A 14912-nucleotide genomic window follows, 5' to 3' on the forward strand; every position below is an offset into this window, starting at 1 on the left:
TAGAACTCCTTAAAGACATGTAGACGGTATATTAAACATTGCTTATTTCTTGTGTTTCTGGTTGTCCATTGATGTATTTGAAGCTAATGGAAATGAAACCATTCGTGATTCATTTTTCCATTAAGATAGCTCAAGGTGAGAAACTTCCCGTCGGTAGCCTGTTCTTGGGTTCACTATTCTCCAACTTAGATTCCTTGGTCATAGATTCCAGTGTCTCCAATGGCTTTATGAAAGTTGAAACATATGTTAATACAATGTTTCTCCAAGCCCTGTTGTGGGAGCGCTTCAAGAATTATGCACCAATCCCTCGTAGCATCTTCAAATGACCAAATATTGATACTCGTCATGCTTTCTCTGAGAAGGATTATGCGTTGGTCTACAAAGAAACCTCGACTCAAGACATGCCTCACCAGTGTCTTAGACAATGAGTCTGAGTTTAATTTTCGTCCTTGGGTGTCGATTCCTTCTTTTGTCTCACATTTGATCACTTTTAATGACACTGAAGAAAATGTCATTTTGGAATCTGGTACAGACCTGAGTGATGGTGAGAGATCCTTCATACTGAGTTGTACTCCTGGTTACTTAGTATCGGTAATACAGGGAAAGTTTCTGGTGGAGGAATATAACATCGATAGAGCATCTCGACAAATGGGTCTTGATCAGTGTGTCACGGATGTTCAGAAAGAAAAACCATCAGTCGACCAACTTAAAGCTTCTTTAGATTGTACGCATTTGAATGGGCGTGAATATTGGTCCCTTGCTCTGATCGGTTAGCCTATGCAACTCCAGGTTATATAACTTTCTGGAATCAGCAACTTGAGCATTTACATGATTTTGTAATGGTTGTTCAAACCCTGGTAAAAGAGCCTCCTTCGGTTGAAATGACTTCTGTTCGACCAAGATTGAAGTATCCCTCCATTGGTGATAAACGAAAAGTACTTCCAGGATGTTCGCAAGTAAGTATTTTTCTCATGAATTTTATAGAGACGTGATAATCATATCTTAATCATTTCATTAATTTTACCACATGATGATCGTGTAGTGAGATCTCGGATCGATGTAGACTTCACGGAAATGGAAAAAAACCCCGGGGCGGAGAACCCAGAAGTAAAGATTATAGGATGCTACCAAATAGTGTACAGTCCCCAGCTGTTTCTTTGGTGAGTTGTTAATGCTTCTTCCATCATGACTTTTTCTTATCCGCGTAATTAAGACCACAAAAAAAATATTTGTTAATTTGCCTCAGAATTTTGCTCCGTCGAGCATTAATGGTCTTCAACTCGTTTCTGTGCAAGTAATTCCCGAACCCAGTGTCGATGAACAAGCAATCGATGTAAGTATCTCTTTCGTGCAAGAGATCATGGTATTTCCTTGAATGAAATAATAATAATTGTTGTTGATGCACCCAGGAGGAGATTATCATGGATAAACAAAATATTGATGATGCACATTCATCCTTGGAAAATGATGGGATGGAGAATCTTTAAAACCCGGAACCGAATGGAGGAAATAATACTACTAATGGTGATTCTGGCAACATTAATCCTTCGAACGGCTTAGAGACCCCTCAAGTAAGTGTTCCTCCTGTATTTTCTTCATAGAAGTTTGAGATTTCTGGTTTGTGGATTAATGAATGAGAACTCATATGAATGAATGAAAAATTTTAGCGAAATGCGTCTTCAGAAAATTCAGAATTCAGTCTTTTAGCAAAAACGCTGTAGAATCTTCGTCCGATATCGGATTTTCGGATCTACCCATGTTTTTTCTTCCTCAGAAAATTTCCAAGCTTAACCACAGAATCTTTTTGAGTTTTGAGCATGTTTAGGGGCCGAAATTGATGAAACAATAAACTTCCAGGAAGTTTTCAAAAAAAAAAAAATCACTGTCATGTTGTTCGATGTTTCGACCACATCTTCTTACTCGTCTATCCATTTACTGTGAATTTCAGATATGTTGTAAAGAACATCCATACAAATAGAATGACATATGACTCAACCTTAGATTCATTACCAATTTCTCCCATTTCGTCGTCTTATACAAGGCAATGTAAAATCTCCTCAGATGAGTTTGTTGCAAAACGTCTTTTTATGAATTTTATACTATTTGCTCATGTTTTGAATGCATAATGAAGAAATTTAATGATGTTAGATCCCTTACATTCTGAATTTGATGATTGCTTATTGATTTCCATGCTTGGAGCGTCCTAATCCCGTGTAATCCTCGTATTAGGTGCCAAATGTTGAAGTTGAGAATAATGGAGCCAATGATGATTCGAACAATGTGACGAATCAAGATGGCGATGTTACCATCTCCGCACCTCAGGGTCATGAGAGCTTTGCTACTGAAGTTGTTTAGGATAACGATGCTCAAGTCTTTTTTTTTCTTAACAATTAAATTTTATTTAATAACCAAAGGAGTTAAAAAGATTACATCTCAAATGAAATAAAGAAAGAACAAAAAAGGAATGCCACATATGGCATCTTTCTAACAAAATCTAAAGTATACTTGATATGGATTTTCCAGACTACTTAGGAAAGAAGGTTTACTTTCAAAAATTCTCTGCTCTCCTCTACTTAGTACTGCACCCCTTTCTGCCATTTTGTCAGCTGAGATTTACTTCTCTGTAACTATGAGTGAAACTCCAAGAAATCACTGTTGCACAAATCTTTTCCCATCTTGTAATTGCAAACCATGAAAGTTTCTGACTCTGAAAAGCATTTATGACAGCTTTAGAATCTGCTCTGAAAACAAGATCCTTGAACCCATGGTGAATTGCCCACTCTCCTGCAATTAATATTGCAAATATCTCTGCATAGTAGTTGGTAGATATGCCCAGACCACCTGAAATAGCAATTACAAAATCACCAGTGCTAAGTCTTCCCACTACCCCATAACCAGCACATCCTGGGTTCCCTCTAGAATCTCCATCACAACATAGCAGTAACTTCCCCTGTTCTGGCAACTGAAAGAAAACTTCTTTTATGATCATACTCTTCACCCCCTTGTCTTCAATCCAAAAGTCTTGAGCACCTGTAAATCATATTGATTGTTCCACATTTTTGCTGTCAATTTGAGATCACTGTCTGATATTGCTTGGATTATTTTATTTTTAGTGACATTATGATCACATTTACCTTTACCAAATATACATTCATTTCTCAGAAACCAGAGTTCCTTCATAGTTTTAAATGCACCCAATAACCATATTTTTTTTTATAGCAGGACTCTTGTTTTTTGCCAACTGAAGTACATCTTCAAATGATCTTGGATTTTTGAAATTGAAAATTCTACCAAGCCAACTCCAAATGATCTCACTATGATTACAGTACCAAAGGATATAATATCTTGTTTTCTCCTCTTGTCTACAGAAAATGCATCTTGATACCATATTGAATTTTCTCCTTTTCATATTGTCATCAGTTGCACAAATATTTCTAGCTAATTTCCATACATTACTAGATATACTAGGATGCATAAATTTATGCCATACCTTCAGAGACGATATACGGACCAGTGATCATATACTAGCTAATTTTCTCCAAACGATGCTCAAGTCGTCATCACTTCAGAGATGGAAGAAACCGGGCCAGGAATAGAATAAACTATGATAGAAAAAACTTCTCCTACTCCATCGAAAGAAGAAATTATCCCAAAGATTGGAAAAGCTGCTCCAATATCTGAGACTCGGCATGGTAGTGCATAAATATTCTACTGCAGGGATAGTTTTCGCTCCTCCATTTGGTGAGTTATTCCCGTATCATGAACTGGTTGGTGAATTTAGCGTTCTTACTGTATATGCCGGCATATATGAGGAGTTGTGGAAGAGATATGGTCATATCGTCGTTACCAAAGACCCCAAACGAAATTACTTCTTAACAAATCAAGTAGGAGTTATCCTACAGGTTATAGACGATATACGAACCAGAGCTAGAAGTACCGTCACTCCATATGTACTCTTTGATTGGGAGTAGAACTTGGACCATTCTGAGAAGCTGGATTTCAATGTGGGATGGCTTCGTGAGAGAATTGAAGCCATTAAAGAAGCAGCCAAGAAGAATTTACCCCTGACCAGTGATGTTGTGATGAAGAAGGAGGATAAGATCGCTCAGTTGATGGAAGAATTGGAGCTAGAGAAGGCAGCCTTGCGAGACCTGAAGATTTCAGAGGAGCAAAAATCTTTCTTTGCTGATTTCCTTTAGTTTCTTTTCCATCATCCCTTGAACTCTGAACTTCTGAGAGATGTGAGGTTTTATTTTGGTTTTGATTTTGATTGATTGTGGATAAGTAGATGATTGAGGATTTTCTTTGGATTTGGTAGAGATTTTCTTTTAAGTAAATGAACTTTAATTAATTGTTGAATTCAAATACTGAATGCAAGTATTGCATACGTTTTGGAGGAATTGAAAATGCAGGTAATAAAATCATAGAAATGCAAACTTAAGCAGCCTTAGTGTTTGTGCAAACGTCCAACACCTCATACGCAGAATGCCTCAGACGTCAAAGGCTTTGAGCCAATCCTCGTGTGTTATTTCCACGCTTGTCTTGCCATCCATGTTGATCAATTTGTAGTATCCACCAATCACGAACTTAGCGATCATGAAAGGTCCTTCCCAGTTAGAGTTCTTTGCAGAATGAATATTGCGCTAAGTTGCTTTGAGAACTATATCTCCTTCATGAAACTTGTTAGGCTTGATTGCTCTTTCTCTGAAAATCTTCTGCTGGTTCGGCATTCCCCTTACAATGGATTTCCATGCTCGTGCGACCATTGAAACTTTCTGATTTTGTGGTATATATGGACACTCGTGCAAAATTACAGGAGGATATCCAAGATATTCTTTGTTGCATTTGTCCATCATCTCAGCAACAAATTTTCCGGTGAGATGCTCGCTTTGAAGAGGTTCCACATTCAACCATTTAGTAAAATATTGTTGAGGCGAGATTACCCACTCATAATATTTGGTAATAGCTAAGTAGTGAGCAAGATTGAGTCCTCGGACCAGAGGCAGCATGTTTGAAAGTTGATAATTTGGATGCATGAGGGGGAATAAGACTTGCCTGAGTGCGGAACCTTTTGACGAATGCATGCGCATTTTCTTCAGGTTTTTGTGTTAGCTTCATCAAGGCTTTAACTTTCTCCAGATGCTCGAATGATGGAGTATCCTCTATTTCTTCCGAATTAGAGTTTTCTTCAACCGAGAAATGCGTAATCGAAGGTGTTGTAGTTACCTTTTCAGCATGAATCCATGTTCATCCGAGGATCATATCCTAGATCTTCTCTGATTATGTGAAACTTGGTTTCAGCCCAGGTCGAACCAATTTTCATTTTGATAATGATGTAGCCATACGCATCCCTGGGTATTCTTTCGTGATCTCCGACTGAGATATGAACATGAGTGGATTCTTGTCGAGTGATGCCCGCAGCTCTGAGAGTCTTCAAAGGGATAATATTGATAGTCGTGCCAACATCGACCAACACTCTCTTGAATTATTTTCCTTTGAGATTGACCGCGGTAAGAAGTCCCCAGTCATACATCTCTTGGTCAGTGACCGGAGGCTCAGGGAGCGTTTCTGGAATGGACATGCGCTTCCCGGAAACTACATGATTCAAAGCCACGAACATGTCCTTCCTTTGACGAGCCTTGGACAAATAAAGCAATTCACAAACATGCTCGATCAACGATTGGACTGGTTGTTCAGAGAGTGTAAAGGTTCTGATTGGGAGGGGATTCTTGTGTACTCCTTCAGTCCCCAGTTCTTCTGAATCGGCCTTCTCTTTGAATATGCGTTTCAAAACTCTGCAATCACTTGTTGGATGATTGACAAACCTATGAAAGCAGCAGTAGCGCGGATTCTCCATTTCCTCCTCAGTTGGCTCTCTCCTAACATGAGGTAGTTTGATTGCACCATCTTGGATCCAAACTTCTAATAGCTCAATCACCTCTTCAATGGGGAAAAGAAAGTCTGGTTCTTCTTGGTCATTCTGTTGACGCTGAGTAGGTGCTTGTGCATTTCGAGTTTGGTTGTCCTTCTTTGATGCTTTTGTAGGATGGGACGTTGGAGGAATGTTCTTATGATGCGCTACGGCTTTCCTCTTGCTTCCTTCAGCAACATTCATGGAAGGTTGGAGATTGTACATCTAGTTGATCAGGTGCCTGTCACCGTCTCGAGTTTCTCGCGGTTCCTCGACTTTTGTAGCCTTTGTTCTTTCCAGTAAGGCCGGAGCAGTAGTTGATGATCGCTTGGCTGCTTCATGAAGTTCTGAGAAAGTCTGGAACCAGAGATTTTCCAGGAAGGATTTGTAGACTAGGATCATTCTGTTGATGCACAAGTCCGTTGTTCGGTGACATTCGGGTCATGACAATCCAGAGCTTGGACTCTGAATCTTTTCACATAGTCGTTCGGATGTTCATTGTTCTTCTGAGACATTCTTCCTAAATCATAGAGAGTAATCTGCTCTGAGACGAAGAAGTATTTCCGGTAAAAAGCATTAACCATTTCTCCCTAACTAGTGATGCTCCCTGGTGTGATGTTGTTTTACCATGTATATGCTCGACCTGTCAGAGACTTTGAGAACTCCTTCAAACGGACGACATGGTTGTGTTCATGTTCTCCTAATGCTTCCACGAATCGAGAAACATGTTCTCGGGCATTCCCTGTTCCACTGTAAAGTGTGAACGTTGGATAAGTATAACCTTTCGGAAGAGGAATCCTCTGTGTAGCAGCAGGATATGGAGGTTGGTGACGGTGGGCAGATGATGTCTTGTCTTTTCCTCGAGCCTCCAGAAAGCGTTTCAGGTCTTCACGAGTGATGAAACCTGTAGATTCCTTTGCTGGTGGGTCATCTACAACTTTGCGGATTTCATCATAATCTACCACGTGGATTGGAGAGATTTCGGGATCAGCAACCGGAGATGTTTATTTGGATTTTCCTTTCTCCTGAGTTTTCTCTGACATCTTGTCTGTGAGAGTTTTGAGATAAGTGCATAACTCCTTCTGAGTGGTAGCCATGTCAATTTGATTTTTGGAAAGAGTCTCTTGCACCTTCGTGAGATCAGCTACGGTAGGCGGATTTTCTCTGATTTCTTCGGGAGACCGGCCTAAGAGAGGATTGCTTCTGATGTTGGTTTGAGGAGGTATGTTATCACCAACACCGTTGTTGGAAGCAGGAGTAGTTTTTGGAGTACCACCACTATTGCTAGTGCTAGCATTGTTTGGGTTAGGATTTGTAACTGAACCTGGCCTAAGATCAACCATTTTGTGAAAGTTTGAGATTGCAACCAAGAGATTAATCCCCCACTGTGGTCGCGAATCTGTTGATCGGGAAAAACGATTTGTTGGTTTTTCAGGAAGTGGAGAAACGCTCGTGCGGACGGAGACTCCTCAACCGAGCAAACTGCCTAACCTCAAATAGATGCACTGCACGGGAGTGCTCTGAGTTCCAGAGATCAATCTGTAGGACTCCGGGCTAAACCAAGAAATGGCCGTCCCAAAGTCAATTCGGTCACAAAGAGGGAAGAGGGTTGATCTGTAGGAGGGAAGGTGAGAAGTGTGTGAGATCAATGATGATCAAGGATTGTGAATGTGTTGTGGATTTCTGCAAATGAAGAATAAGTTTGAATTTTGCTCAATTGAGAGAGGGAATGTTGCTCACAAGATGATTATTGGTTAGACGATGGATGTTGTATATTCGACTAATCTTGTTCTCAATCGTGGATTCAGAAACTTATTTATATTGCTAGAATGTAGACACATTGATCTCCCGTAAATGTGACGGTTGCTCGACTGAAAGAGTGGGAAAGTGGGAAATCGTGGTTTAACCAGTTCCAGGTCGTGCGGAGACTTGGTTGATGGTACACCCACTACTTTGCTAACTCCCTCAACTGCTTGCACGACTTATGATGGGTCGGTAGACCGACTTTGTTTTATCGCAAGTGCGTGGTGTCAAAATTTGACACAATAGCAAGCACGGTTCGTTCCCTCAAGGAATATGAAAACTACTACTAATCAATATCAAGAACTAACTAATCAAGACGCAATATTTCAAAGATTGTTGTAATAAGAAATTAAGCTAACAAGTTGAATAAAGCAAATTTATAAGAAACTGTAATCAAGGATGTGGAAGTATTAGGGCTATGGAATCCACTGTAGGTTAGGTTTCACTTATGTCTCTCACAAAGGTCTCTAATTCACTCATGTATAATAGAGAACCTAGCTATCCAAACACGGAAGATATTTTCAATTAAGAATTATAGACAAGAATTATCAAGAGGATATGTTTGTTCTCAACCTAAAAGGTAGAAATCCAAAGTACTAGGCATACACGGCATACATAGTCAAAGAATATTCATAAAGCGATTGTTACCAAGGTTTCATATGGATGTTGTTCTATAATTCAACTATGAAATATACATGGCATAAGACATGAAAAACTCATTAAACAAACAACCCATTTTTGAGAAACACAAACATGAAATTAAGCTTTTACTTTTGAAACCATTGTTTAAGAACACAAGCAATATTAACCTACAAGTTTATCCTTCACCCTAATGAGGAGTTTAGCTAGACATGGTTTTCTTAAAAGCCATTCAAAAATGATAAAGAAAGTAATAAGCTAACCATATGAAGAAAGCAAAATAGGAAAACCTAGTTTCTCCCTTGACTACGGCGTCGCCCTTTTGTAGTTTTCACTTTATATATAGGTGTTGCTGTGAAGAGTCCAACAATTAAGACCTAACTGACTGCCAAGGCCCAGTCAAGCCACTGGATTCCAAATTCCGGCAATTTCTCACCTTTCCACTCTGGCCACAATACCAGTTCTCACTTCTTAAACCAGACCACGCGACAAGCTTTTCTCTCCACCAGCCAACAACACCTTTCTCTAATCTTTTTCTCACCGTTCAATGTGAACGATCCAACTGACACCAGCATCTCAACTTCCTTGCTCCATCGATTGCACAGCAAGTGATTAACTCACTCCATACAGCAAACCCCACTCGTTTACAGCACACACAATTGGAATCGATGTGTATTTCAGCTTCATTCACCCTTAACCGTCTACAGCAACCACACAAAACCCATCTGGCTAATACAAACATCTCTACTTCTTTTACCGATCACAGCAGCTGAACCAGTTAGCACTCAAATTCAGACCAATATGAAACCCCAAATCTGTTTTTCATTCGTATCTCTGCCTGTACTTGCATTCATCTCCCAACTCCGAGTACATCAACAGCCACATATGTCTCCTCATACACCATCGAGACCATTTAACATCACCAGTTCAAGAATTCATCATTGCTTACAATTGTATCGACCAAAGAACAACCAACTCCATCGTTACTCAACTGATATGAACTGATGCCGCCTTCATCCGCAGACAGACAAAGACGAAATGGCAGCCATGAGCATTATCCTTCTTCCCTGATTCCATCTTAATCTCGTCTCCTAATTCCTTCACCTGCTTGATGTAGAAACCACCATTAACAACCAGTACCCATCGATTATTCTTCATGGTCTCAATAAATTCAGATTAAACCCAATCTAGACTTGTAAGTATCTTCCTCCGATTACAATCAGCTCGACCAACCCTGACTATCCTTCTTCTCCTCTAGACGTTGTAAAATCCGCCACCAGCAAAACACCAATTTCACCATCTTCTTCAAACCCCTTTATTGTATCTGTTGCTGAAAGAAATCACGAACTGCAGAGACTCCATAAATGTTGCAGTCAAACCATCACCACTGCCTCTTGTTGCTGCTTTTGTTTCTCAGTCGACAAACTCCATTTATGACCCAACTCCGGATCGAAGATGAACCCCATAGATCCATATTGTTGCTGCTGTTGTAGAACCTCAAAGATACCACCACTGTCAACATTTCAGCCATCTAATTCTTCTCAAAACCCATCTCAGAACTTTCATTCTTCTGCCCAAATACTCTCTCAAATGCCTGGCAACAACACCTTCGTTCTTCACTGACCGAACAACATCAACATCCATTCTATTGTCATCAATTTCACTCTGCGAACTCTCAATCCCATGCTCAGATCCCCTTTCTCTGATGTTACCGGCTTGAACGAGTTCATTTTCTTTTGTATTGGTAAAGTACAGAAGATGTTGATGAAGCTTTTAGAATATACCCGTAAGACATGTGGTAATAGAGTAGGCCACGTCTCCCATTTTCTCTCTAGCCGTTAGTGGGCTGAGCTTGTTTACAAGAGTAACTTTGTAACTCACTGGCCGCGAAGAAATGTAGCCAAGCGGGTGGTGCCGTGATTGGCTTTGCTCATCTTTCTCGCAAACGCGGTTTAACTCCACATTTAGTCATTTATTCTCCAGGTGAATAGAATTTCTTGAATCTCCTGTAAAAGTTCTAAAATATAATTATTAGCGAACTATCGAGAACTAGATAGTGTAAATGTGGGTATAAAAGTATCGCACTTGCGTGCTTATCAAATTCAAAAATTGATCGAATTTTAGATAGTGGTAAATAAGGTTGTCATTCACTCGGACTTGATGAGATTGATTTCAGATTTAATAAACGGAAATACTAGAAATAAATAAAATATATACAAAATATGTCACAGGATGAAGAATTTACTGGGACTCGAGATTTCATTGTTTTTCATATTCAAGTGGTTCAGAAATTAATCCTAGGCAATTATGACTCAAAATAAAAGAAACATTAACTCTATTCTTTGCCAAAGTAGATTTCGTAAAACATTAGTTGTATATTGTAAGAATGAAGCATAAAAATTACCTAGAACTAAGCACGCGTCATCAAACAAAGTCACAAATAATTAATTGAAATCATAAATAGTTAAAAATCGGTGCAAAAAGTAAATAAAGAATTAATTGAGTTACCACAGGGATGAAAAACAACTTCCTCCATCGTCCCAATGATGGGGTCCAGCTCCGCATATTGAAAACACGCTCAAAATTCATTTTTATTTCTCAAAGGGTGCTTACAAAGATGAAAATGAAGGGAAAATGATTAAACCGGGTTTGTAACACTTATTTTTGTTACAAACAACACTGTTTCAGAGAACGATATAAACTCTCTATCGTTGTCATTGTAGCACAACGACTGTCCATGTGTGTCTTATGTTCTTCGTGTTCTTGAGGTGCAGCAGCAGCAGAAACGACTCTGCAACCTCTGATTTCTTCTCTGTAGCTCAGCAATCACCTATATTTTCACCCCTAACTCTCTATAATCCTCCTCTATGCCCCAATCACCTCTTTTATACTTAACAACCTCAAGAAATCTTCGTATTAACTCCCCAAAATTCTGCCATAACTTCTCGGGATTGATTTTGTTCTTTTTTCTTCTCTGCTTCTGATCTTCATATGCTTTGCAGCTGTTGACGCACTCCAAGCTCGTTAAGTCCACGTGAAACATGCTCTTGCCACACACAGAGTTTCCAAATATATAACCAGAAAACCAAAAAGAAACCCGAGAATCATCTTCTTCCCTGTTTAAGATCAAACACCTTCAAAACACGTGAAAGACGTGAGTACATCGTGAGCACATAATACTTGTCCAAATACCTCGACAATCAGCAACAAAATCTTCTCTTATCTTCCAAATATGGTAATAACATACCCGAGTATTATTTTCTTCCATGTTTTGCTGAAAGTCAAAGATAATCTTCATTCACTCGAAATTATAGCTATTACCAATCCTGTTTTCTCCAAACAGGATATTCCCAAACCAAATCCGCAACAAAATCGTAACAGAATCTCTCCAAAACCTAAACAGAGTTACGCAGGAAAGAGAAATGAATTTCCCGCCAAAACTCTTTCAAACCGTGAAGAAGATGGAGTTCCCCTATCCTGTGTGGAGGTACCGATAGCAGGTGGCTGTGAATAGTAAAGAGTGTGTCCCTTATCATCTGTGTGCCCCTTATCCAAAATGGGGGTCCAAATAGCAAATGTCCACCGGGGGTTCTTCGAGTGATTTTTCGAGCCGATTTTTCCAAAAATGTTTATTTCCTAAAAATACCTACAAACACACAAAACGCCATAATAAGTACAAAATCGAGTACCAACAATACAGAGAATTGAGGACAACTTACACACAAAAATGTGTCTATCAACTTACTCACATTTCTCATCGTGGATGAACACACGTGTCGTAGGCCGCCAGATCAAAACCCTAATTAATATCCCTTGTGTGACATGATTGATGTCTCATGATTTTTGGAGTCTGCAAGGCAGACGTGTATTTAATTAGTCGGTTGTTGACTTGATTTGACGATGAGTCTAAGTATCGTTCAGTCGAGCACGATTGCTAAATGCTTTATGATTCATGGATTGAACATGTCTGCTGGGACGTATAGTTCTCGAATAAATGTTGATAATTGGATCAACATGATGAATATTGATAGTCTGAGCAAATATTGCTCGTCTGATGAATTGTTGAATTACTGAATATTAATAGTTGAATCAATATTCCTCGTCTGAGCAAATATTGCTCATTTGATGAATTATTGAATATTGAGAGTTGAATCAATATTCCTCGAAGCAAATATTGCTCATTTGAGGAATTATTGAATATTGATAGTTGAATCAATATTCGAGCAAATATTGTTCATTTGATGATAGTTGAATCAATATTCCTCGTCTGAGCAAATATTGCTCGTCTGATCAAATATTGCTCGTCTGATCAAACATTGCTCATTTGATAAATTAATGAATATTGATAGTTGAATCAATATTCCTCGTCTGAGCAAATATTGCTTGTCTGAGCAAACATTGCTCATTTGATGAATTACTGAATATTGATAGTTGAATCAATATTCCTCGTCTGAGAAAACATTGCTCATTTGATGAATTACTGAATATTGATAATTGAATAAATATTTCTCGTCTGAGCAAACATTGCTCGTCTGAGCAAACATTGCTCGTCTGATAAATTACTAAATATTGATAGTTGAATCAATATTCCTCGTCTGAGCAAATATTTCTCGTCTGAACAAATATTGCTCATTTAATGAATTATTGGTAGCATTACCAAATAAAATATTAATTAAAATATTGGTAGATGGACTAAATATTATATAATTAATCAAGATGTTGATTGCTGGATCAACATAAAATTATTAGTGTTTGAACTTTCTCAGAATTATGATTTGCAGAGCATGAGTTCGAAACCCTAATTTAAAATCGATTGCGATCAGTTGATGATTTACTGAAAATATGTTATTGAGTGAAGGAGGGACCGGCTACATGGGATGATGGTCGACCATGTAGCGCCCAGGTGCTCGAGTGAGCATGCACCAAAGTCCTTTGTTAACCAGTTGGTGAAAGGATGATCAAATGCTGGTTTCATCATTTATTAAAATAGTGATGGTCTGAGCGTTAGGTAATAAAACCTAATTATGGAGAGATGATGGACCGACCAAGGGGTTATGGGACCGGTCCTTGGTGGTCGTGGGACCAGCTGGTGGTCGATTGAGCAAACTCCAAGTTGGTTGGAAATAGTTTGGACCCAATATAAACTGTTGATAGCTAATTAGGTCAAAATTATGAAAGAGTGTGGGGACGACTCCTTGCAAGCCTAAGGGCCGACCTTGGTCGGTAAAGATGGCATGCCCGTGTCACCATACTGTCCGTGTCTCAGTCCTGAGAGTTTTGGTATTTTCTGGTGCGCGTTTGAGCAATATTTTGGATTTTCAGAAGAGTTTGATCTTGACTGAAACTCTCGATTTTGCTCAAATGAGCAAGTAGAACTTTGCTCGTGCGACCAATATTTTGAGAATATTAAAATAATAATATTTTAGTTTTTTACGTGAGAATCCTAGTCGGTCATGTGACCATTTGACTTTTTGGCTTTTTCATGGTTTGAGCAATATTTGAGAAAATATTGAAAAACTAGAGTTTTTGCTCAAACGATGGAGTTTCATGAGATGAAGGAAATAATAATATGAGAAAATAAGGAATTGTAAGGTGTGGGGCCGGTTACAGCTAGGGCATGGCCGGCCGGCTATGGCCCGGTCTCGTGACACCTTTCCCTATTTTTTTACTATTTTTCATCGTTTGAAGGAAAATATGGAGAAACTAAGATTTTTGCTCAAACGAGGGAGTTTGCTCAAATGAAGGAGTCTTCATGAGATGAGGAAAAAAATAAAATAATGGAAAGAGGTGCGGGACCGGCCACGGAGGTATGACCAGCCGACCTGTGGGCCCGGTCCCCTTAGGCGCCTCTTTATTATTTTATTGATATTATTTTCCTCCCTATTTTGCACAGGTTTCCTCGTTTTTCCATATTTTCGAATGATCGTTTGTGCATTCGAGTTCTCGTTTGTACGTTATTGCTAAATAACTTGCAACATTTTCTCGGGCCTTACTCGGTGGTGGCCCAGATGCCCGATCGGTGAATATTTATTACTAATTCATAAAATTCATCTGAGAATGATTTATGAAACGGAGTAATAAAATCATTTGAGTATTTATTACTAATTCATGAAATTCAGCTGAGAATGATTCACGAAATGAAGTAATAAAATAAGTTGAGTATCTATTACTAATCCATGGAATCCAGCTGAGGATCAGTCATGAAACAGAGTAATGAGATAAAATAATTTATTTTCTAGGAATTCAGTTGATGAATGACACGCTAGGATTAACCTAATTGCATAATTGAGATATGAGATAACAGAAGCATCATACTCATTCTGAAGGGGTGTATAGTCAGTGAACAACGAATAGTGTGACGTCCTGAAGGCATTAGGCTCTATACTAGCATATAATATGTCTAGGAGCCGCCCAATCATTAAGAGATTCCATACATGGTCTCTATACATAGTCAGGGAACAAAGAGCAACGTGACGTCCTAAAGGCGTTAGGCTCTATACTAGCATGCAATATGTCTAGGAGCCGCCCAATCATTTTGATTCTATGTAGAGGTCATGAT

Source organism: Papaver somniferum, chromosome 1 (genome assembly GCF_003573695.1).
Source record: "Papaver somniferum cultivar HN1 chromosome 1, ASM357369v1, whole genome shotgun sequence".
NCBI lineage: Eukaryota > Viridiplantae > Streptophyta > Magnoliopsida > Ranunculales > Papaveraceae > Papaver > Papaver somniferum.